The sequence below is a fragment of the Mirounga angustirostris genome, unplaced genomic scaffold, assembly GCF_029215605.1.
Source record: "Mirounga angustirostris isolate CCGP_5_RB_7025 unplaced genomic scaffold, mMirAng1.0.hap1 SCAF_1, whole genome shotgun sequence".
Lineage (NCBI taxonomy): Eukaryota > Metazoa > Chordata > Mammalia > Carnivora > Phocidae > Mirounga > Mirounga angustirostris.
The window spans coordinates 162,879,619-162,903,355 of record NW_026991709.1 but is presented as its reverse complement, the minus strand read 5'-3'; the positions used below and the strand labels follow the sequence as shown (position 1 = coordinate 162,903,355).

The 23,737-nt window shown below is 36.7% G+C and overlaps 1 protein-coding gene across 3 annotated transcripts in view; it reads left to right on the top strand.

Annotated features, from left to right (window-relative positions):
- Window positions 1-23,737, top strand: part of PPARG (peroxisome proliferator activated receptor gamma) — a 132,425-nt gene that overhangs the window by 3,401 nt on the left and 105,287 nt on the right. For 2 of the 3 annotated variants that reach the window (XM_045861810.3, XM_045861809.3), the window contains exon 2: window positions 20,753-20,825. The exons of the other annotated variant lie outside the window; for it this stretch is intronic. The gene's annotated coding sequence lies outside the window, so the exon portion shown is untranslated. The remainder of the gene's footprint in view (window positions 1-20,752; window positions 20,826-23,737) is intronic. 3 annotated transcript variants of the gene reach the window in all.

Genomic DNA, 23,737 nt, shown 5'->3' with positions numbered 1-23,737 from the left:
ATTCTAGACAAAAATTTTAAATTGAAGATTATTTGAAATCTTCCTGGAGTTTCTTATTTACTATTTGTATTTTATCAAAATGCAGAGGTAGATTTTGAGAAATTCTATGGTGTATGTTTTAGAGCTTATTTAATAAAAATGTCATGTTTTAATTTCTATTTACCTAAAATACTTACGTTGGTTATTAGAAGGAAATTGATTCAAATACAATAGACCATATTTTGGAGATAGCTTTTGTAGATGTTAAGGCAAAAACTGTCACCAATAATAGTATATACTTAATATTATTTGTTTTTTTTTAAAGTTTATATATTAAGAAATATTTTTCTTCAACAACCAATACATATCAACATTTTAATACTGAATATTTAATTCGGAATATGAATGTTTACATTTCTCACAGTTTCAGTTATTACAATGGGGCAAGTCCCTTGTGCTTTCTCCCATCCCATTGCTAAGCAGGCCCGACCCTGCTTAGCTTCCAAGATCAGAGGAGCTCCCACGCAGTTAGGGTGGTAATGGCCATCAACCACTTATCCTTTCTGTCCATTTCCTCATCTGTGAAATGGGAAAAGTATTGCAATTATTGTTCTGTGCTTTTTTTTTTTTTTTGGTATGATTTTAAGACTTTATCAGCATACCTGTGTATCTTAAATGATATGACCTTGCCCTGAATTTAACTGAGCAGATATTTTAAAGAGCGCCTTCGTGGTTATTCATGTCACAGCTAGCTCTTCCACAAAGGCTGATGGATACAAATTTTGAGATCATTGTTAAGAATGAACTGAAGAGGGGTGCCGGGGTGGTTCAGTCCGTTGAGCATCTGACTCTTGATTTCAGCTCAGGTCTTTATTTTAGGATTTTGAGTTCAAGCCCTCTGTTGGGCTCCACACTGGGCGTGGAGCATACTTAAAAAACAACAAAACACAACAACAAAGAATGAACTAAAGATAATGCTTGCTGGGTGGTGATCAATTTATAAAATGTTTCTGGAAATATTTCATCAATATTCAATTTAAAATTGTATTTCTGATAAAAAATCAGACGTCTGTTTTCTTTTGTTTTACTGTTATTATCTTTGTGAGTCCTATGTAGACACAATGTGGATCCTTTTGTGTCAATATCGCATGTCTAATGTGGTCTAGATGTAGATTGTGCTTTTATTTGATAAAGTTCTATTCTTTACGTATTTTTATGGCGCACCCTCTGAGTGCTTAATGTAAGTTACCCAGGAGCAGGTTTGTTTTATGAGGCCTGTGAGCCTTCAGATCAAAAGACAGTTCAGTATCTCAGACTAAAAGACTAAACAGTGACTTGTACTTGTTGTAAAAATTGGGTCTTTTCCTAACAAGCTATAACCATATAAAATAGGCTTTTAGAGGCTTAAAAGTGAGGATGCTTCCTAATAGCCCACCAATTTACTAGTAGGGAGTAATTGGACAAGCATGTAATTAATCATGCATCATCCAAATAATACATTTTAAATTCTACTTATGAATGATTAAATAATGCATTTTATTGTGAAGTGTCTCCTCTGCAAGAAGGTAAGGGACATGGTTCCAGGTCTGAACCCCATTCTGTTTCTGGAATATGGAGCTACAGAACCCATGTAGGGACATAACTAAAGGGATGAGGAGACCGAGGGCAAAGAAGGGTTTAGGCCAGTGCCTATAGGTGAGTGTTCCCTTTTCCTGTGGCTTCCCCTTTGGGGTGGGGAGCAGGGAGCAGTATTAGCATCTGCTCTCTTCATAGTAGCTTGGGCTTTCTCAGAGTCATTGCTGTACCTTGAGCTATTCCAGTGACCAGGCCGTTCTCAACTTGAAAATCTTTTTTGCGACAGGGTCTACTGTGATTTCTCAGATATGAAGGAAAGAAATGAAGTCATCAGTTCATGCAACAAGAATCAATTAAAATTGAGACTTAAACTTTACAGTCAGGTTTAAACTAGATCCTATAAGGTTTAGTTCAGTTTGATTTAGTATCTGTTTAGGAAACATTTTTATTTCACTTCTTAGCTTTTAGAAAATAAATTCATTGCTAGTTTAACTGATTCACTGTTTAAAAAAAAAACACTTTAATTTGTAGAGTCATCTAGGAGAGTTAACAATGTGGATAAGACTTACTGAGACAAATTTTCTGACCTTCTGGAAAGAGTTCATATTAGCATAAACCTGGGGTGTGAATTCCTTCACAGTTTACCACAGATAAGGAGAAGGAAGATATGAGGGACGTAGAAAAATAGGGAAATACCCTGAGTAGGAGTGTAAGAGATCTGTGTATGGTCAACTCCCACAATCAGCAGATTGCAGTTACCGTGCATAGACCTCAAATATAAGGTTGGTTTCTAAGAATTTACCCTGTTCCCCAGTGACATCATAGAATTTTAAAATAGTTTTAAATTCTAAAGTTACCACCTAGCACTGTTATTCTCTCTGGCTCTAGAAGTTTCCTCAGGAGAGAATCTGGGAAAGTGAATGGAAAAAGGATATTCTTACCCTCTATGTTTAAGGAATAAATTTTCCTTTATAGAGAAGGCAGTGGGGAAACATACCTGTCAGACTGCCTGAGTACAATGATGAAGTGCTGGAAAGAACCCCTTAACTTTGACCCCACCCCACTGGCTGTCATTCCACCTCTAAAACTATTATTTTTCATTTGAAAGTTTGAAGTCCACTTTGAAAATGTCAATACTCCTATCAGAGTTAGTTCTTTAAATCACCGTCAGCAAAAATTTGAGAAGTTAGTCCTAGTTTCCTTGCTACCTGAAAACAAGGCCTTTGGGGAATAGACAACACATGTGGGAATTTAAAAAGAGGTGATCGGGAGAAGGAAAAATAAAATTAAAGTGATTCATATTCCAGTTTCCCTGTAAACCAGCCTCTATGAAACCAAATAGGAAAATAACCATTGGAAATAGCAGTGGTAGGAAAGGATATATTCTCCCATGCATGCCTTTATTTTTCGCTTAAAGATCAATACAAGTCTTCCTTGAACCATTTTTTTCCCTCAAAGAAAACAAGTTGTTATTCCCCAACATCAACTTTCCTAGGAAATGTTATCAAAATTAAGGTTATGAGTTAGTAGTTGGCAATCAGATATCTAAGTATTACTTCTCATTATGTCTTTTTATTTTCTCTGTGATGCTAGACAAGTGATCTAGTGTTTCCATGAGTTAGTTCTTCCAGACTTTTAAAGTAGCTTTCTAATAGATTGAAATGAGGGGGACCTTTCAATCACATCAAAAAAACGTATACTGAAGTATAAATAATACTTAATACTTTCACAGATTCACAGATCATAAAACTTAACACATGCTTTTTTTTTTCTTTTATTTTTTGCTTAAAAATAGTTATGGCAAGCCAACACATCTCTGTTAGAAGTAGAAGCTTAGTAGCTATGTCAAAAGCAAGTTCATTAATTCTTTGAATCAGCTGATAGGTGGTGTTTATTTAACACTTAAGTTTGAGCCACCCTCATGCCTATGACTGAGCACATTGCTTACTTGTCCTTCACTTTTTCCACAATGTTGCGGAAGTCGGAATCTAAAGCAAAGAATCTCAAAGTCCTACCTTACTAAACATTGTTCTTTTCTGTCAGTTGATGATTACCGGTATAAACAAATTTTTGATTGCATGTGGAAGAGTGCATAAATTTTTTTCTCTTGTTTTATGTAGTAGATAGAGTTTATGAAAGAGAACAAACATATGAATGATGTATATATAAATGAAGAAGATACTTTAACAAATTATTTGCATATGTCAAAATCCAGAAGAGTGAAGAAAATACCCAGGCATTTGCCAATGTAGGATTACTACATGTTTTCCTAAAATATTTGGAACTAATTAGAAACATCCTGGCTTTATTTAAAGACAATATAATATATTTCTAAACTTTCTTTTTAACGAGGTCCAAATTCGTTGTTTAGGACTAGAGCAGTACAGTGTCTACAAAAATATAGATTATTAGTTTCTTGAAGCAGGTACTAATTGGGTTTTTTTTATCTTCCTATCTCTAGCATCTAGCACAGTATTTAGTATGCACTCAATAAATGTTTTAAAAAGGATGAAGAAATCAGGGGTGCCTGGGTGGCTCAGTCAGTTGAGCGTCTGCCTTCAGCTCGAGTCATGATCCCAGGGTCCTCCGATCGAGTTCCGCATCAGGCTTCCTGCTCCATGGGGAGCCTGCTTCTCCCTCTGCCTCTGCCTCTCTCTCTGTCTCTCATGAATAAATAAATAAAATCTTAAAAAAAAAAAAAAAAAGAGGGGCGCCTGGGTGGCTCAGTTGGTTAAGCGACTGCCTTCGGCTCAGGTCGTGATCCTGGAGTCCCTGGATCAAGTCCCGCATCGGGCTCCCTGCTCGGCAGGGAGCCTGCTTCTCCCTCTGACCCTCCCCCCTCTCATGTGCTCCCTCTCTCTCATTCTCTCTGTCTCAAATAAATAAATAAAATCTTTAAAAAAAAAAAAAAGAATGAAGAAACCACCTAAGGCGATGGTTCTCAAGTGTGTGGTCCTTGGACCAGCAGCATCAGCATTATCTGGGAACTTGGTAGAAATGCAAATTCTCAGGCCACACCCAGACCTACTGAGTCAGAAGATGTGTTTTAACAGGCTCCCCAGGGGATTCTGATGGATACTGTTTTGGAACGCATTGTTCCTGCATCCCATGTGATGGCCTGGACCCACTGATCAGTGCACTTAGTTTGGATTATTTTTAGTAGGCCTTACCCTTGCCTATAGTTAAGTTCTTTGCTATATTCTCCCCATTGATAGACTCTCTTGGGATCATCCTGTAAAATTAACCCCTGCATCCTTGAATATTTGTCCTGGCCCCTTATTACTATACTATTTTAAGTTATATGTATGTAATTTTTGTTATGTATAATGTTATTTTTTTGTTGTTATGTATAATGTTATTTTATGTCTCTCTCAGTAACAAATTTATTAACAAAGGAGGTAGAGGGGTGCCGGGGTGACTCAGTTGTTAAGTTGGCAACTTAAAGAAGTTCAGTGTTGTCAGTAAGCTTGTGTCGAGAGAAGCTAGCCAGCTCACTTTGTAGTCTGAGCATCACTGGTTCTCCTGAGTCTCCCAAGTTCAAAGACTACAACCTCGGGACTGGATTTTATAAGATCACTGAGGATGATTCATCCCCAGAGGATCCACATTAAACAGACTTACAACATACGGGTGTAAGCCTCAATTCCAGTTTAGTAATAGTAGAAAATGTACCCTTCCTAGTGATTGTTGGTGATAGTTTTTTTTTTTTTTTTTAATTCTAAAACTCTTTGGTTCTGGAATTGAAGAAACTTGTAGTCTTATATATTTCTGATGTCACTGTGATTGAGTTCAAGGTGCTTAGAAAGTAATTGGGCAGTATATCACACACTGGGATGCTATACCCCTACTTCTGGAACATTTCCCAAAGACATAGAGGATATAGGGAAAGCAGTATACCCAAAGACTTTCATAAAAGCAGTGTTATAGGAACCAGTATTTGGAAGTAATTTAAATATTCAATAGCAAGAGAACAGTTAAGTGAATTATGGTATAATCACCAAGTGGAATGTCATACAATCATTAGTGACGATTTAGAAATGGTAATAAATCTGAAAAATATTAACTAAAAGAAGTAGCATAAAAATGTATGTGCACTATTGATTGCAACCTTACATAAATATATGTATATGAGGAAGTCTGGAAGGAAAGGAATATATAAAACTCATGATAGTTATATTAGTGAGGTTATGGAGGGCTTTTTAAAAACTTTTACGTCTTTCTCTCTTTTCCAAAGTTCAGCCAGTAATATAAAATTATTTCTGTAACTAAAAGGATATGTTTAAAGCTTTTCTGTTTTTTAGTATGTCTATAACTCTGATTAGTAAAAATCAAGGCAAAGAGTCAATTAAACATTGAGAATCCTCTACCTATTTAATTCCTTGAAAGCCATTGACAGTAATGTTAAGGCACCACATGAATTCTTTTTGGTTATACCCAATTTTATTTCATACTTAATTTTATTTCACATATTGGACTTCTCTGTACTCTTTGCTTGACTAGCCTCTATTTGGGAGGAGAAAAATATCCCATCTCTGTTACAGTCTCTTAATTTTCTCAGCCATACATCGGATTTGATTTTGTTTATTTCTTTGGACCTTTGATCTTTAGCGTACACTGACAAACAGAACTTTTAAAAAATAGTTTCTGGGGCTATTTTGCTTTAAAGCCACCCTTAAAAATTTTTTTTTATAAAAAATATGTATGTCTATTATGGTTTTTTATAAAAATAAATGATCCCATGATAGGATAGTTATTAATAGCAAGGGAATTGAGGTTTCCAAAAATCTAGTCAGACTTCTGAGTGAATGCTGTAAAAGGCATATTTTTAATATATAACATATATTTAATATAATATATAAATATACATACACAGAGCAATACATATTTATATACACATATGTGCACACCATGCACACACACAGAGAAATAGCCTTCGAATTAATTAATTTTTCCTTTTTTCTTTTGCATTGTTCTAGAAATCCCAAAGGGAAAATTAAGTGGTTTTACCTTTGACCCAGATTACAGGTTACATTTTTCTTGTCACTTTCTTTGGAACTTATTTTGAGAAGTTTATGTCAGCTTGATGTCTTTAGAATAACCATTATCTGAATGAAAACAAAGTTTTAAAAGCTTTTAGAAATACGGAATATTTCTCTCTTCTTTCTGCCTCCCCCACTTCTGATGATTTACTCCTTAATACAGCCCAAGGCAGACCTCAGCCAACAAGATTCAGTTTATAGCCTTAGAATTTGTGAGTAACACAGACTTCATGTGATGATACCTCCAAGGACAAATTGAGAAGAAGCTCCTTTTTAATGAAGATTTATTTATTCAACAAATATCTGTTGAGCTCCTCCTTTGTGCCAAGACTATTTTAGAGAAGAAGGATAAAGCAATGAACAGACAAATTCCATCTCTCCTGGAGTTTACAATTATTGTTAACTAGATTTAACAAGAACAGTAGTGGGAGAGGTGATATCTAAGAGGAGGCCGCAGTCTTGGCCCTCCCCCTGTGACAAGGCAGCATTGCTAGACCAACAGGGAGTCAGGTGGCTATCTTTGAGTTGGTTGTGATAGGGGAAAACCTGCATCCTTGAATATTTGTCCTGGATCCCTTATTACTATACTGTTTTAAGTTATATGTATGTATTTTGTGTTATGTATAATGTTATATTACATTACTTTATGTCTCTCTCAATAACAAATTTATTAACAAAGGAGGTAGAGGGGTGCCTGGGTGGCTCAGTTGTTAAGAGTCTGCCTTCGGCTCAGGTCATGATCCCAGGGTCCTGGAATCAAGCCCCGCATCGAGCCCCACATCAGGCTCCCTGGTCAGCAGGAAGCCTGCTTCTCTCTCTCCCACTCCCCCTGCTTGTGTTCCCTCTCTTGCTGTGTCTCTCTCTCTCTGTCAAATAAATAAATAAAATCTTAAAAAAAAAAAAAGAGGTAGAATGCATCCTTTGTTAATAGAGTATTACTATTATTGAAAATCCAAATCCTTGCAGAAGGATTATTTATTTTATAATGTTCTCACAGTGAGTATATGTAAAGGGTGAACTATGCAAATGAATTGTAACCTTATTTACCAAAAATTATTTATACTTAATAGAAATGTAAAACAAAGTTCACTGGGCCTATCTGGTTAAAATTAAAAAAAACAAAAAACAAAAAACCCTTTTTTTTCCCTTGGGAAATAAAGTTAGCTACTTTTCTTTAAAAGCCTATGAAGAACTTTTACATATTTAGAATATAATATTTGAGTAAAAGGGGATCCAGATATTATTTCAAATGTGCAGACTTTGGTCAAATTACTTATTATAGCTATTTCCAAATTCTATATTCACATACAAATTGTCTACCATTTTAGTTCTGATGTTACATTGACAGAAAATATTTTATTGACCACTTAAAAATAAGTTCTGAACAACACGACGCTTTGGGGGCATCATGATAAGGAAAATTAATTTTGAAGGAATTTATGTGATGTACAATTAATCCATTCATATGTAGACTGACATGGCAAAGTAGAGTGTAGTTTATTTTAAAGATTTTTATTTATTTCTTAGAGAGCACGAGTGGAGGAGAGGGTCAGAGGGAAAGGGAGAAGCAGACTCCCCACTGAACAGGGAGCCCGATGCGGGACTCAATCCCAGGACTCTGAGATCATGACCCGAGCCAAAGGCAGACACTTAACCGACTGAGCCACCCAGGCGCCCTACAGTTTACTTTAGATGTAACCAAAATTCTCCAGTTTTGCAGATTTCACTACAGTTTATTCAATTCCACAAACTCCACAGACATTTAATGAATGACTACTTGCTTTTCAACACTAGATATCCTTACATAGGAAGCAAAATCTGCCCACCTGGAAACATGGCCAGAGGGTCAGACTAATACTTTTCAGTCTTGAGAGCATACCATGCTGGGTCGGTAAACGAATATCTAGTGCTAGGGAGGCAAATGCCCACAGCTCGGGAAAAGCTGAGAAAATAACTAAGCACTTGAACACAGCATCTTGGTTTGGTTGTGTCTTTAGGCCACGCACATGATTCATTCTGTGTAATTTACTGTGTCTGCTGGAACAATCTTGGATCCTAGCAAAGCACAATACAGACACATAATTTGTCTCTATTATGCCCATGAAGTTTTTAAATGTCAGGTTGATTTCCTTTGTCATACGACATGTATGTAAAGTATTTATACTGGCCACCAGCTTTCGAGTTCGGAAAATGCAAACTAATTTTAATCTCAGCTGAAGTAAAACAATTAGAAGGCAGATCTACCCTGAAATGTAATTTAATGTGTTCCATACTCTGTATTACACATTTTATTTGCTGATTCTCTGCTGTCATGTCTTACAATTTTTCTGCACAAATTCTGTGTACCAAGCAAAATTGTTAATTCATAGAGATAGAAATGATGTTGTAATCCTTATTCCTCTTACATATGTATGTACTGCATACCTCCCCTAATTCATGGCCTATAGTGTAGAGAACTGAGTGTATTATCAGTGCTTTATAAATACTTCTGAACTTGATTTGATTTCCCTAATTCACAGCCTGTAGCACAGGGGGGCTGAGGGCATTCGAAGTACTTTATAAATATTTTTAAACTTGATTTGATACTGAGAACAAGTTTGGGCTTTTTCAGGATCACTTGTATGGGATTCTCAGTGCTACTATTCTCTACATATTAAAGGAATTCCCTAAGTTACTCTCTAAAATGTTAATTTCTATTTTATTTAACATTTTAATGATACATAATGATTTGAAATTAATGCCAGAAGAGATTTTCATTTTACTATTCTAAAGCGGGCAAAATGGGATATGAAAAGGGGAAAAAAAATGTTAATTATAGACTTCAGCTTTCTATGTTGGATCTTTTAGTAGTTCTGGTCAGAAAAACAGGTTTTAAATGGCCTAAGGGCCAGAGCACTGTTTTACATTCTTGTTTGGAGGCTTCCAATGGCAACTGTAACAGATTCTACTTAGTCCTGCAACTGGAGAAAAGCTCGTAATAATGTACAATAGAAAATGTCATTTAGACTTATTACTCAGGCATGAAATAAACAGTTCCTTTTCAAACATTTTGTTAAGTATTAGATAAAACACTATCAAGTTTTGGCCTATTAATTTGTTTATAATATACAAAATAATTTAATCAGTACTTCATATATAAATCACAAGTATTATCATAATTATTTAACAGTTAATCTCCTGTCACAAGGCAGATATGGGTTTATAAGCAACTTCAAATCAAAATGCCAAAGAAACTGATTTACATATAAAAGAAAAGCAAATAGAGGAACCTTTTCTTATATGGCCTTGTGACATCTCTGCACACCCCCTCTTCTCCGCAGCCTTCATCTGTGGATGTAGAACGAAGGTAGGAGTCTCTTAGCCAAAGATCAATGCAGGGAATTTGCACCCTCTCCACCCTTGGGCAGCCTGCCATTATCCTTCTGCAACCACACCTGTTCACCTCCTACTAGGGCAAAGAAGGGCCCAACAGACACAAGAGAGACAGCAAAATGGCAGGGAGGGTAGAGCCTGATAAAAAGAAAGATGAAGGACTGAAATGGGTTTGAAGCTTTCTCTCATTGGCGATCCAGACTTCAGTTTCCTTAGTTTGTTATTCATTAGCGTGTGGCTGGACACAGTGAATTGCACACATGTTCAAGTATGTTCTAGGCACAAAGGGAGACACCAAAGCTGCTAGAAGGAGGAGTTTATAATCTACATGAAGCAAAATGGGGTAAAATTCAAACATGGAACCAACAGTTCAGAGCAGTATATGATTAAGAGCTAAAATAAGTAAGACAGAAAACAAATGCTACAAAAATTCAGGGAGTTGTGGATCAGTGTGGATTGGAGGATATATCCTAGAAAAGCCATGTAGAGAAGGGAGGGGTTAAACTAGACTTGAGAAATTGGGAGATTGACAGGGTGATCTTATGGGGGGAAAAAAACTTTAAAAATATACAGAAAAAGAAACAAAGAAGGGAACTAAAGTATGATTCCTTTAATATGAAATATCCAGAATAGGCAAATCCATAGAGAAAGCAGATTAGTGGTTGCCAGGGCCTGGGGGGAAGGGAGAAAGGGGAGTGACTGCTTAATGGGTACAGGATTTCCTTTTGAGGTGATTAAAATGTTTTGGAACTAGATAGAGGTGCTGGTTGCACAGCTTGAAGAATGTGCTAAATACCACTGAGTTGTGCACTTTAAAATACTTAATTTTATGTTCTGTAAATTTTGCCCCATAAAACAACAACAACAACAACAGAAGTTCAGGGTTTGAGGCAGCCCAAAAGGAGGGGAAAGGAATTTCCAGTGTAAGAAAACAAAGCCTGGAATAGTGCGTAAGCATGGATTGAGGGAAACTCTGCCGAGATCAATGCATTTGAAGTGGATGTAGCACGTGTATGTGAGTAGGAGAAATATGGCTGGAGATAGAGATTTTAGGTCAGATGAGAAAGGGTCTGGAATGCAGGCAAAGGAGTGTGGGTTTTATCTTATAAGGAGTGGTGAGATTCCAAGTCTTGAGAAAAAGAGTGAGATGATTTAATCAGGAGATTAATTTGGCAGTAGTGTGCAGGGAAAACAGGAGGCTATCTCAACATCTGGACATAAAATGAGGAGGGCTTGTAGGAACAAAGAGGTAGGGAAAATGAGACTGATCTGCTCATAAACCCTCCGTTTCTGATTTGGTACAAGGTATGTGCAAATTGGAGGATACGCATTAAAAATTTTATATTGTCATAACATTCAAGCACATCATTTTCCATTCTACAGAAGTAGCCACGATAGATTGAAAAGTTCGGGGGCACCTGGGTGGCTCAGTCGTTAGGCGTCTGCCTTCGGCTCAGGTCATGATCCCAGGGTCCTGGGATCAAGCCCCGCGTCGGGCTCCCTACTCAGCGGGAAGCCTGCTTCTCCCTCTCCCGCTCCCCCTGCTTGTGTCAAATAAATAAATAAAATCTTTAAAAAAAAAAAAGAAAAGAAAAGTTCCTTCACCTCCAAGTTAGAGCACCACTGCCCTAAAGGACAAATGGACTGGACTTTGTGACTGAGTCCTATGGGGCAGTCATCAGCCATAGACTCATTTTTATGGCATGTTTACTATGTGTCACACATTGTGCCAGCTACTGGGACTGTAGCAGTAAGCAAGACAGACAGGTCCCTTCCCTTATGGAGCTTCCTGCGTCATAGACAGGCCTTTGTCACAGGATTGCTAGAAATTAAAGGGAGACATGCTTCAGCTCAGCATAAGGAAAGGATTCCAGTTACTGCCGTTGTCCACCAGTGGGAAGGCTGTCTTGTGCGGAAGTAAATACTTTGTCAGTAGAGACATTCATGCAGATCTGAACTGCCATCGGTCAAGGAGTCTTGTCTGATAGGACAGATGAACTAGATGCCTTATAGGGTGATACCCTAGCGATTCCCTAGTCTGTAATATTAACTTCATAGACTTATTTCTTTTGTTATTGACCGTATTGGAAAACCAATGTCTACGAAGTGTCTGGATGTTTTCATCAGGATTGTAATTACATTTCCTTAAATTTGAATGCACGTTCAGTTTTAAGCATATCTGTACAGTTAGTTCCATAGTTCTTTTTTAAAAAAAAGTACAGTTCTGATGGCTTCTCAGCCATCATTTAATTCCACCTTTAATATTTGTGGTATGCTCCTCTTCCAAGTGATGTTTTTCACAAGTAATGCAATATTTACAGAAACAAATTACCTAAATCACAGTCATGCTACTGATCTTAAAATCATTTGTTCTCCCTCCTGTGATGTATTGCTGTGGTTGAACAAGAACAGCCCTGACTACCCATTTTGGTAATGTCTTCAGGATTCCATTTTGATGTGGGTGAAAGTTCAAATAACTTTTATTATTCAACGTTTTTTACTTAGTTTTACAAACTTCCAACTGTTATTGTCAACATTTAGCAGCTAGAATTATCACAGATTAATTGCACTTTGGAGGATCTGGAGGACTTAGACCCCCACAGGAGTGATATCCTCACTAGAGTTTGGGGAAAATTCTAGAATGCTTTTAAGTAAGGGACATTATTTTCATAAGGATTTTTTTAGTGGTTATGGTATCAGATAAAGAAAAAGGTTAGCTGCAGAAGAAAAAAAAATCATTTTTCTTCAAGTCTAGTAGAATATTTTGTTAAAATAGTCCATTTTCATTAAAATCTGCATAAATATTTGAATTGTGTCTAGAATAGTGTCTGATATGTTTTGGGGTTTTTTTTTTTTAGTTTTATTTTATTTTATTATGTTATGTTGGTCACCATACAATACATCATTGGTTTTTGATGTGGTGATCCACAATTCATTTTTTCCTGTAACACCCAGTGCTCCATGCAGTACGTGCCCTCTTAATACCCATCACCAGGCTAATCCATCCTCCCACCCCCCTCCCCTCTAGAACCCTCAATTTGTTTCTCAGAGTCCATAGTCTCTCATGGTTCATCTTCCCCTCCGATTTCCCCCCTTCATTTTTCCCTTCCTTCTAATGTCCTCCATGCTATTCCTTATTTTCCACAAATAAGTGAAACCATATGATAATTGACTTTCTCTGCTTGACTTATTTCACTTAGCATGATCTCCTCCAGTCCCATCCATGTTGATGTAAAAGTTGGGTATTCATCCTTTCTGATGGCTGAGTAATATTCCATTGCATATATGGACCACATCATCTTTATCCATTCATCTGTTGAAGAGCATCTCAGCTCTTTCCACAGTTTGGCTATTGCAGACATTGCTGCTATGAACACTGGGATGCATATGGCCCTTCTTTTCACTACATCTGTGTCTTTGGGGTAAATACCCAGGAGTGCAATTGCTGGGTCATAGGGTAGCTCTATTTTTAATTTTTTGAGGAACTTCCGCACTGTTTTCCAAAGTGGCTGTACCAACTTGCATTCCCACCGACAGTGTGAGAAGGTTTCCCTTTCTCCACAATCTCTCTAACATTTGTTGTTTCTTGCCTTGCCAATTTTTGCCATTCTAACTGGTGTAAGGTGGTATCTCAGTGTGGTTTTGATTTGAATTTCCCTGATGGCTAATGATGATGAACATTTTTTCATGTGTCTGTTAGCCATTTGTATGTCTTCTTTGGAGAAGTGTCTGTTCATGTCTTCCGCCCATTTTTTGACTTGATTATTTGTTTTTTGGGTGTTGAGTTTGAGAAGTTCTTTATAGATCTTGGATACCAGTCCTTTATCTGTAGTGTCATTTGCAAATATCTTCTCCCATTCTGTGGGTTGCCTCTTTGTTTTGTTGACTGTTTCCTTTGCTGTGCAGAAGCTTTTGATCTTGATGAAGTCCCAAAAGTTCATTTTTGCTTTTGTTTCACTAGCCTTTGGAGATGTATCTTGAAAGAAGTTGCTGTGGCCGATGTCAAAGAGGTTACTGCCTATGTTCTCCTTTAGGATTTTGATGGATTCCTCTCTCACATTGCGGTCTTTCATCCATTTTGAGTTTATCTTTGTGAATGGTGTTAGAGAATGGTCGAGTTTCATTCCTCTGCATGTGGCTGTCCAATTTTCCCAGCACCATTTACTGAAGAGACTGTCTTTTTTCCTTTGCATGTTTTTACCTGCTTTGTTAAAGATTATTTGACCATAGCGTTGAGGGTCTATATCTGGGCTCTCTATTCTGTTCCATTGGTCTATATGTCTGTTTTTGTGCCAGTACCATGCTGTTTTGGTGATCTCTGCTTTGTAATATAGCTTGAAATTGGGCAACGTGATGCCCCCAGCTTTGTTTTTCTTTTTCAACCTTTCCTTGGCGATTCGGAGTTGTAGGTACTCAATAAATATTTATTGGGTATTCATTGAATGTGGAGTGATGGACAAAGCACTTCAAATGGAAAAATTATATGAGCATAGACACCAAAGTAGGGAAAATGTGACTTTAGAGAAAAGCAGAGATAGTCTCCTGAAGGTAGAATTTGTATGTAATTACCAATGTAAAAACTTTGGTGGTTTCTTAATTTCTGTACAGTGTATAGACTACCAATGATAATGATTTATGATGCTTATATCCAAAGTGAATAGCTGAGCTTAAATGTAAAAAGTTATTACCCATGACCTAATCTGGATCTTCGAGGTCTCCTGGCTGTCCCCTCAGTTCCTGCTGTAGCTCTTCTTCTAATTCCCTCTTTCCCATCACCTCTCTCCTTCACCCCCCCCCCATTTTTGGTGTTTCCTATATTCTGTCTCTTTTTTTCCTTCTTTTTTTTCTCTCTGTTTCTCTCCCTCTGATGGCTGTCTTCCTTTTTCTCTTTGTTTCCCAATTCCTAACATCTCTCTCTTTGGTTAGGTCTCTAATATGGAAATTAAATGTATTTTTATCTCCTAGTCAAATGATGAAGTGGGGATGTTTTCTGAATTTAACATGAACAAAATGTTTATGTTGCTCTTTCTGATATGAAATAAAATTGGTTATCACTTATACATGGACTTCGATTGGTTTTATAAAAGATTTTTTTTAAAGATTTTATTTATTTGAGAGAGAGAATGAGATAGAGCACAAGACGGGGAGAGGGTCAGAGTGAGAAGCAGACTCCGCGCCGAGCAGGGAGCCTGATGCAGGACTCAATCCCGGGACTCCAGGATCATGACCTGAGCTGAAGGCAGTCGCCTAACCATCTGAGCCACCCAGGTGCCCTATAAAAGATTTTTGAATCACTCATCTTCACACTGGGAGAAGGGGGTCAGTGGTAAATCTCTTAAAGCATAGTAGCTTGTTGAAGTAACTCCTAATTGTCTCTAACAACCTTAGTTTTATCTCTTTTTTCCAAATGGTAGGTGTATCAGATACATCACATGATCCTTCAGGATCTAGGTTTTTTGGTTTTTTTTTTTTAAGTACGTCTTCATATATGCCATTACACAAGAGCTGGAATTTTCGTGTTTTGTTCTTTCTTTATTGTCAATGTTCAGAACACTGCTAACAAGTATCAGATGCTCAACGAATGATTGTCATTTTTTATTTCAAATCTACAATCTCATTCTACTTCTTAATCCTAAATAGATATCATGACTTTTTGGAGTAATATTGTCACTAGGAAAACTTAGTTTATAATTGATTTATAAATGGACCTGTATGATTTCATGTTTAGAGAATGCTTTCTTTCCATTCAGTCTACCCTTTATTCCACAGCTTAAATCTTTCACCAAAATGTCATTTAACTATCCATCTAAAGGACTGTTCTTTAATTATCTCAAGCACCAAAAAAGTAATCTAGCTATTGATAGTAATATTTAGTATTTGTTGAGTACTTACTCTGTATCAGGCTCTATTTTAAGCATCGCTTACATTATCTCATTTTATTCTTCCAACAACCATAGAAAGTACATACTATTATCTCTCTTTTGCAGATGAAGAAATAAGCACAGAGAGGTACAAATAACCTGCCAGGTGATAAAATGAGGATTCAAACCCAAGCAGTTTGGACACAGCCACCCTGTCTTACACTCTTTAACAAAAGCCTAATTTTGCAGTATTTAACTTGCCAGAGAAGGAGATGTCTACACTCTAGCACCACCACTGCCACAATTCTACACTTAATCATTAGATCTACACAAGTATAACCATATTCAGATGTAAGCATGGATTAGATCTAAACTTTTAGTTGTTTTGGTTCACTGCATCAGTTTATGTGTCTTGTAAGTGCTAAGAAACTTGAAGTACTTATTCTTATTACTTGTGACAAGGTAAATCATCTCACCAAATCTTTAGCTTATATTCAGTAATTCCATCATCACTTAAAACTGCCACTGTTAAGAGATTCTTCAGTTCCATTTTTCTCTCCCTCTTAGATTCCTCTTAATCAAAATAAGCCTTTTGTTGTCATCCCAGGATAGAGAGGTAAATTTAATAGCAAATTTAGTATGACTAGTATAAAAATCTAGGGAAGGATATAATTGGCCCTTCTTGAGTCTGGCCTCTAGTGGAATCTGTCAGCTATTTAGGGGGAGAATAGTTAGAGATTTGGTTTGATGGGCTAAAAATTAGTCATTTGGGCGTGTTCATACACTTTCACTTTCCCCCAGTCCACCAAAGGGAATCTTCTTTTGATAATACAACACCCTCTTCCCTTACCCTTAGAAAAGTTGTTCTTGCAAGGTCATTTCCTAGTTTTTGTGAGGAAGTGCTGGAGAATGAGTAGAAAGGGACTGGATGTGAGAAGCTGGAGGACATGATAAAGTGCTGGGAAGGGGAGGAAGAGGGAGAGATTATAAATTGACTGGGCTGGGAATGGAGAAAATGTTTAGTGGGAGGGGTTTTGGTGAAGGAGACATTTTGGAGAGTGTGGTATGTGAAAAACATTGAAGGGAAGTAGGGAAAACGGTATCCCTTCCCTGAGAAGGGTTGCTTGTGATTATGAACTGAATCTTCTATAACATATTTTGAGAGACCTGAATAGAGAATAGAATTCCTTTTAATCTTGCAGGGAATTAGGAGTGGCCCAATTATGTGTTGAGTTGTGTTTCTTTTGTTCTTTAGAGGGAGAAGATGGGTAGTTAGCTTGGGTGGTGTTGAGCTTGAGGTTCCCAAGGAACCTCAGGTAGGGGTATCCAAAAAAGAGTTGGAAACACAGAATTAGAACTCTTGAGAGAATAGTTGTGGTTACAGATAAAGATTTGGGAGTTACAAGCAAGCAGAAGGGTTTATAGGTAAGAGTGAACCAGGAAGGAACTTTCAGGACACATAAGATAGAAGAGCTCAGAAAGAAGAGGTACCAAGAAGAGAAATAGTAGTCATGTGGCAGGATAAGAACTAGGAGAAACTGGTCTCCAAGCAACTAAAGAAGGAGACAGTTTCAGTGGTAAAGGATGGACAGAATACCAGATACTGCAGAACAGTGTGCCAGAGCCAGCTCAGACCGGCTTGTGAAAGTCAGCCGTTAAATTTTCAGGGTTTCTGTGAGCCCGTTATTATCCACAGCCATTATTTAAAATGCAGTGATGTATACTTGCAATTAAACAAGTTATGTTAAAAAAAAAAAAAAGGTAATAAACACACCACCGGCATCGCTTCCTAATTATTTTACATGTTTTTGTTCATGTTGATTGTATCTGAATGGTAGAAACGCTGCGTGGCATGCTCCAGGTCTGCCCACCTCAGCACTCAGTGACATCACGCTGGTAGTCTCAACTCAGTCCTGGTGGGAGTATTTACACCACAGAAATTGGCAAACATTTTTCCCTGTAAGGAGAACCACTTGTTAAACATTTACCAGCACAGCTTTGGACAAATAGAGTGAAAATCGAGAAAAGTTTAAAGGATTTAGCAAGAAGGAAACAACGTGTAAATTTTGTCTTAGTTTCAGTAGAAAGGTGTGCGAAAACCACAGTAAAGTGGGTTGAGGAATGAAGTGAGGAGACATGTTCAAAAAAGTTTGAGAACTATTGGGTTAAGGCAGATTGTTATTGTTGATTTTTGTTTTAGGTGTAGGGCCCATGGAGTATATACAATGCTTATATACCTTATTAATCTCCCAAAAAGAAGTAATGTGTGCAAATTTGCTTTATGGTGGAAACCTTTCTGTTGGAAGGTCTTAAGGAACTAGTTATCTACAGAACACATTTTGGGAAATGCTGCTATAGTATTTAACAAATAAGATGATATTGGTTGTAAGTTTGAGTGAGGTAAATATTCCTGTTATTAAAGTTTCTTAGTTTTCTAAAGGAACAATGTCAAGAATGGCTGTTGCGTTTTGTTGAAGTATTTTTTTTTTGCATTGTTTGAGATAATCATCCGCTTTCTTTTAAAACTTGACCTAGTGCTGTGACACGTTATTTAGTAGATATTCTGGGGGTAAATCTTTGCCTGAGGTAAATCCAGCCTGATTATGGTGGTTTGTTCTTCTAGTATATGATTGAGTTTGTTCATTAGCATTTTATCTATAACTTTAAATCAATATTACTAAGTAGGACTGGTATTTTTCTCTTTTTTGTTAGGTTTTAATATCAATGTGCTACTTTTGAAAAGTTAATTTGGCCGCGGTATTTTCTTCTATTCATAAACAATTTTGTAACAAGAAAATTACCTCTTCCTTGGAAGTTAGAAAAATATAATCTAGAAAATTATCTAGGCCCAGAGCTTCTTGGGGAAATAATTCTTTGATAAGTTTTCGGTGGCCTTCATTGTTAATTGTTTTTCTATTTCTTAAGTCAACTTTTGCCATTTATACCATTTCAGACAAATATAGTTTGAGTAAATTGCCCCTTGGCCTGCCTTATTATCTACTTATATCTGAGAGACGACTTTTAGCAGAACCTAAAAAGTTGGGTGAGTAGGTATGAAGAACCCCTATATAATGTGGGTTCTATTGAAATGTCAGGGGTTTGTCTGCTGTTATCACAGCCTAGTTCTCTGGCATATAGGGATGAGTAGAAGGATTTATAATCTAATGAATATAAACCAATCTGTATTTAACTGACCAGATGGAGAATGTGAAAGAGCTATAATCCTTGGTATACATTACCCCCAGAATGGATCTTGTTTCTTCTCTACTGTAGTTAATGTTTGGAAACTACACCTTCTATTTGTGGTACAGTGCAATTCTGAATGGATACAGAAAGGACATTACTGATCTTAGTTCTAGGAAGAGTTTGGGGAAAGGCTATAGAATTCTGTCTGTCTCTGAAAGCTGCAGGAGCTGGTCCAGTTTTCTGTTTGATCCAACTCTTGGGGCCCCGAGCTAGGAGTACATGGCAGTTTATCTTTACTTTCTTCTTGTCTACTTTTTAATGAACTCATATGTATTTCAAAGGGAAATTGGGACCAGTGTCAAAGAAAGCTTGTACGATTTACTCTTAACCAGGAGTCAGCATTCTTTAATTTTTCAGATAGAGATTTTGTTCCAATTTTTCTTTATTAATATTCTTTCCTTTTTTCCCCATATACTTAAGCCCTTTTTAGTTTAATTAAACATAAAAAAAGTCAAAATGATAATCCATTATAGATAAAGTTGTTTCTCATGTGTTATACATGTTATATACAATGAATAGTTTTGGTGTGGATACTCCTTTCGTTTTTGACTAACAAATCAGAGAGCATTTATGTAAATTGCTCTGATACAGGTTGGTAATCAGTCAGAAAACAAAGCATACAGGTCTAAAACACTGACAAATCAGCTTTTTCTGTAGAAGAATATGTCCCATTCTGAAAACAAATAATTACTTTATTATTAGCGTTGAGTCTATGTTAAGAGAATTTTCAATTCCCAAAGAAAAGTACTAAATAGTGCTAGAGAAACAAACAAAATTCATTGGCTATAGTTTATATTCTTTCATGTTAGAAATAACAAAATGGGAAAACGTTTTATACTCATAATCCACTACTTTGATGTTATGTATCAGGTAATAGAACAGTTTTTGCGAGTTCCAAGTTTGCAAAGGTGTAGAATTTAAAAAGAAAAAAAATGGAATTTTATATAGGTTAGACTGTGCAGATCATTGGGTCTGGAAGTTTGGGCTATTAAGGCCCTAATGATAAGGCTTTTGGCACTAGATGCTGTTTTGTCTTTATGGAATGTACAGCTATTCTAGGATCCCCGAGCCCTTCGTAAGAGCCAAAGATATGAATCCTGAGACCTTTGGCACATTTACATGAATATTTTGCTCTCTGGGTCTTCCTTTTAAAAATCTGCACATGGAATATGCTACATCCACTGTGCCTAAATGGTTGTGATACATGACTATACTTTTACTGTAAGCTTAGTAGCCATGTGCCATCTGGAATGAAATTCTGTATTTTAATAAATAGCATATTTGCTCTCTGTAGCTTTTAGCAAACACCTGTCTTTTGAGATTATTAATTCTTTTAAGATCTAGTTTTTCTTAAGTCTGTCCAATCATGTAGGTGGCATTGTTAAGTTGACATAAAAGATGGATGAGATGAAAGACCTTAACTCATGATCAGTGACAAGTAGGTGAAGTAAACCTAATACATGTCTCTTTAAGAAGATTCTCCAGCTCTGTGTGATTTACAGTTGGTAGTCTGTTGGTTACTTCTAGAGAATATAAAAATAAGGGAAAACAAATATTCAGAGTCAAATCCAACGGAGAAAATAAATTTATTTGTGCCTGTACATTTTGGCAGCCTAGGTTGTCTAAAAATTTTGAGTATGTGTATATCAAATGTTTTGTGGTTTTTTTTTAATTGTTCAGATTTGAAAGAAGCCAGCTCTAAGCCACAGCATACAAGAAGACCATTTTCTCAAACAAGAGTCGCCATTTCACGGTAGGTAAATGCAGAATTTATTTTACTAAGTTGGTATTTTAAAGTATCTTTTTAAAAGAACATGCAAATGCTTCATAATATTTTATTGTAAAATTTCTTAGAGAGCTTTTATTTTGGCTATCAGAATACTTTCTGTTGTGTAATTTACCATCAGTTGAAGGAGAACACAGTAATGTATTTGTCTAAGACAAAACAAAGATAGGAGAGTGACCTAGAAGTTGACAAATAACTTAGATCCTTAGAATTAAGTCTCAAGCACAAGTATATTATTTTAGGTTCCTATAATACTTACAATTAAATTGAGATAAAAATAAAAATATCTTGCCTGGTTCCCTCTAGGCCATGCAACCATGATCCTTGCTCACAAAGCAGAAAGTAGTTTCAGTATCCAATACTCATATATATATTTTTTATTTGGGGAGTTAAAATCTGATACTATAGTTATTTATTTTATTGCTCATATTTTTTCCAGCTCCCAATGGCCAAAGCTGAAATAATTTGAGCAATAAAATAAATAACTATAGTATTGGATTATAGCTCCCCAAATAAAATATATATACGTGATTCTACACTGATATAGATAAATGACTGAATCAATAAATGTGCAGTTAAATATGTGCAGTTTTTGTATATCAATTATACCTCAATAAAGCTGTTAAAAAAAACACTGAGGAACTACCCCAGATATGGAGAAGAATAAGAAGACATGGCAACTAAATGCAATGTGGGATCCTGGATTGGATCCAGGAACTGAGAAAGGACATTAGTGGAAAAACTGATGAAGTCTAAAGAAAGTAGTTTATAGTATTGTGCCAATGTTAATTTATTAGTTTTGATCATTGTACTGTGGTTATAATATGTCAACAGCAGGAGAAGCTAAGTGAAGGGTACATGGGAGCTTTCTATCTTTGCAAATTTTCTGTAAGCCTCAGATTATTTCGAAATAAAAAGTTCTTTAAAAGTCCCACTGGAGTCCCTAAATAATCATTCTCATTAGATTTTCATTGATTTATAGGGCAAGTTTCTATTTGTTTGCACATCTTAGAACAGAGAGAAGCAGGGGCATTCTTTTCATCAAGGATACTCCTTGAACTGTGTTTCTTAATCCTAGCCACACACACTGCAGTCCCTTCCTCCACAAGTTTGGTCTCCATTTGTTACTTCAGCCAGTTACTTCCAGTCCCCTAGAAGACCTGTGAGTGGGAAAATTCCACGAGGCTCTGCAACTGTTAGCAAAGTTTTTAGTTGGTGATGATCAGGGTCTGATTTGAATTTTCAGACCCAAACTGGGAGAATGTTTAGATCTCATTAATAGTCTCTTGGCCCATCAATCTTCATAACCCAAGGCAACATCTGAACTTAGAAGAATTAGGAGTCTTATAGTTGAATGGTAAAGCTGAGGGAAGATCATACTGTTTTTAGGCAAAATGTCTGGGAATTCATTGAATACAAGTAGTACTAAGGGAACTTTAATTCTTACAGAAAATGAACAGCAGCTATTAGTTTGCTTAGAAAATCAGTATAACTTTAGAAAAACCTAAAGCCATTTCAAATTGAAAGACCAAACTCTTGAAAGACAAAGTAAGGGGCGGGTATATGCTTTGGCATCTAAACATGAGTGTTTGATCTGAATCCAAGCATTTGAGCATAGAAATGAAATGCTAAGTATTAGGAATTCCTCTCTGAAGTTTTTTATTTTTTGCACGCAACTCTGTGTTCAACCAGTTTCGTAAACTACACTGTTTTACACAATTCAGGTGAAACAAGAAAAAACAGAAGTTTGTACCTAGAGCAGCTAAATTCCTAGAGACCGCAGGCAGCATGGTGGCTGCCAGGGGCTGGGAAGAGGGACGGATGGGGAGTGCATGTTTCATGGGGACACAATTTTAGTTTGGGAAGATGAAGAAGTTCTGGAGATGGTGGATGGTGGTGATGGTTGAACAATGTGTAAATGCACTCAGTGCCACTGAACTGTACATTTAAAAATGGTGAACATGGTAAATTTTTATGTTGTATGTATTTTACCACAATTTTTCTGAAAAGCAAAAAAGAAATAATGGAAGTTTCCAGCAGTTAGTATTCCACTTCTTTGCCAGGGTACCCAGCTGTGAGGAGACTCTGCTCGAGGGCCTTTATCCTGAGGAATTTTTTATTTTTATTTTTTTTTAAGATTTTATTTATTTATTTGAGAGAGAGAATGAGAGACAGAGAGAACATAAGCAGGGGAAGCAGGAAGCAGAGGGAGAAGCAGGCTCCCCGCTGAGCAGGGAGCTCGATGTGGGACTTGGTCCTGGGACTCTAGGATCATGATCTGAGCCGAAGGCAGACACTTAACCAACTGAGCCACCCAGGCGCCCAGGAATTTTTTATCTTTTTATTAATCTAGAGACGATTCTCTGGGCATCATTTACCAACGGGCAGTTTAAATGGCCCCTCTGTCATCAATTGTGCATGTAAAAAGAAGCCTGGTACATAGGACACAGTAGAGCTGGGTCATGGGGAGAGTTGCTTGTGGGGTTAATTTATAACTAAGACCAATGAATCTATAAAAAGAAGAAAAGCCCCATAAGAAATATGTTAACTGATGGTAAGGGAGAAAAAAAGGGCTTAGATAAAAGATATCTGCACTTGTTTGGTCCCAATGATTTTATGGCTGAGGAATTCAATTACAGGTATACTGGGTGGAGCAAATCACAATTCTGTAAATTACTAATAGGACATAATGATCTTTATCGTTTTCTGTATGTGCTCACATGCAAAGTTCAGTCCTGCCCTCTGTAAATAAACTCTCCGCCGAGCTATACTGCTGTGTATGAATGCAAGGCTTCAGGATTGGAACAGAGATAATGTTTACTTGTAAAACCTAAAAGGCAGGGAGGTGGTCCATTTAGAAATAAGATTAGGAACAAGGA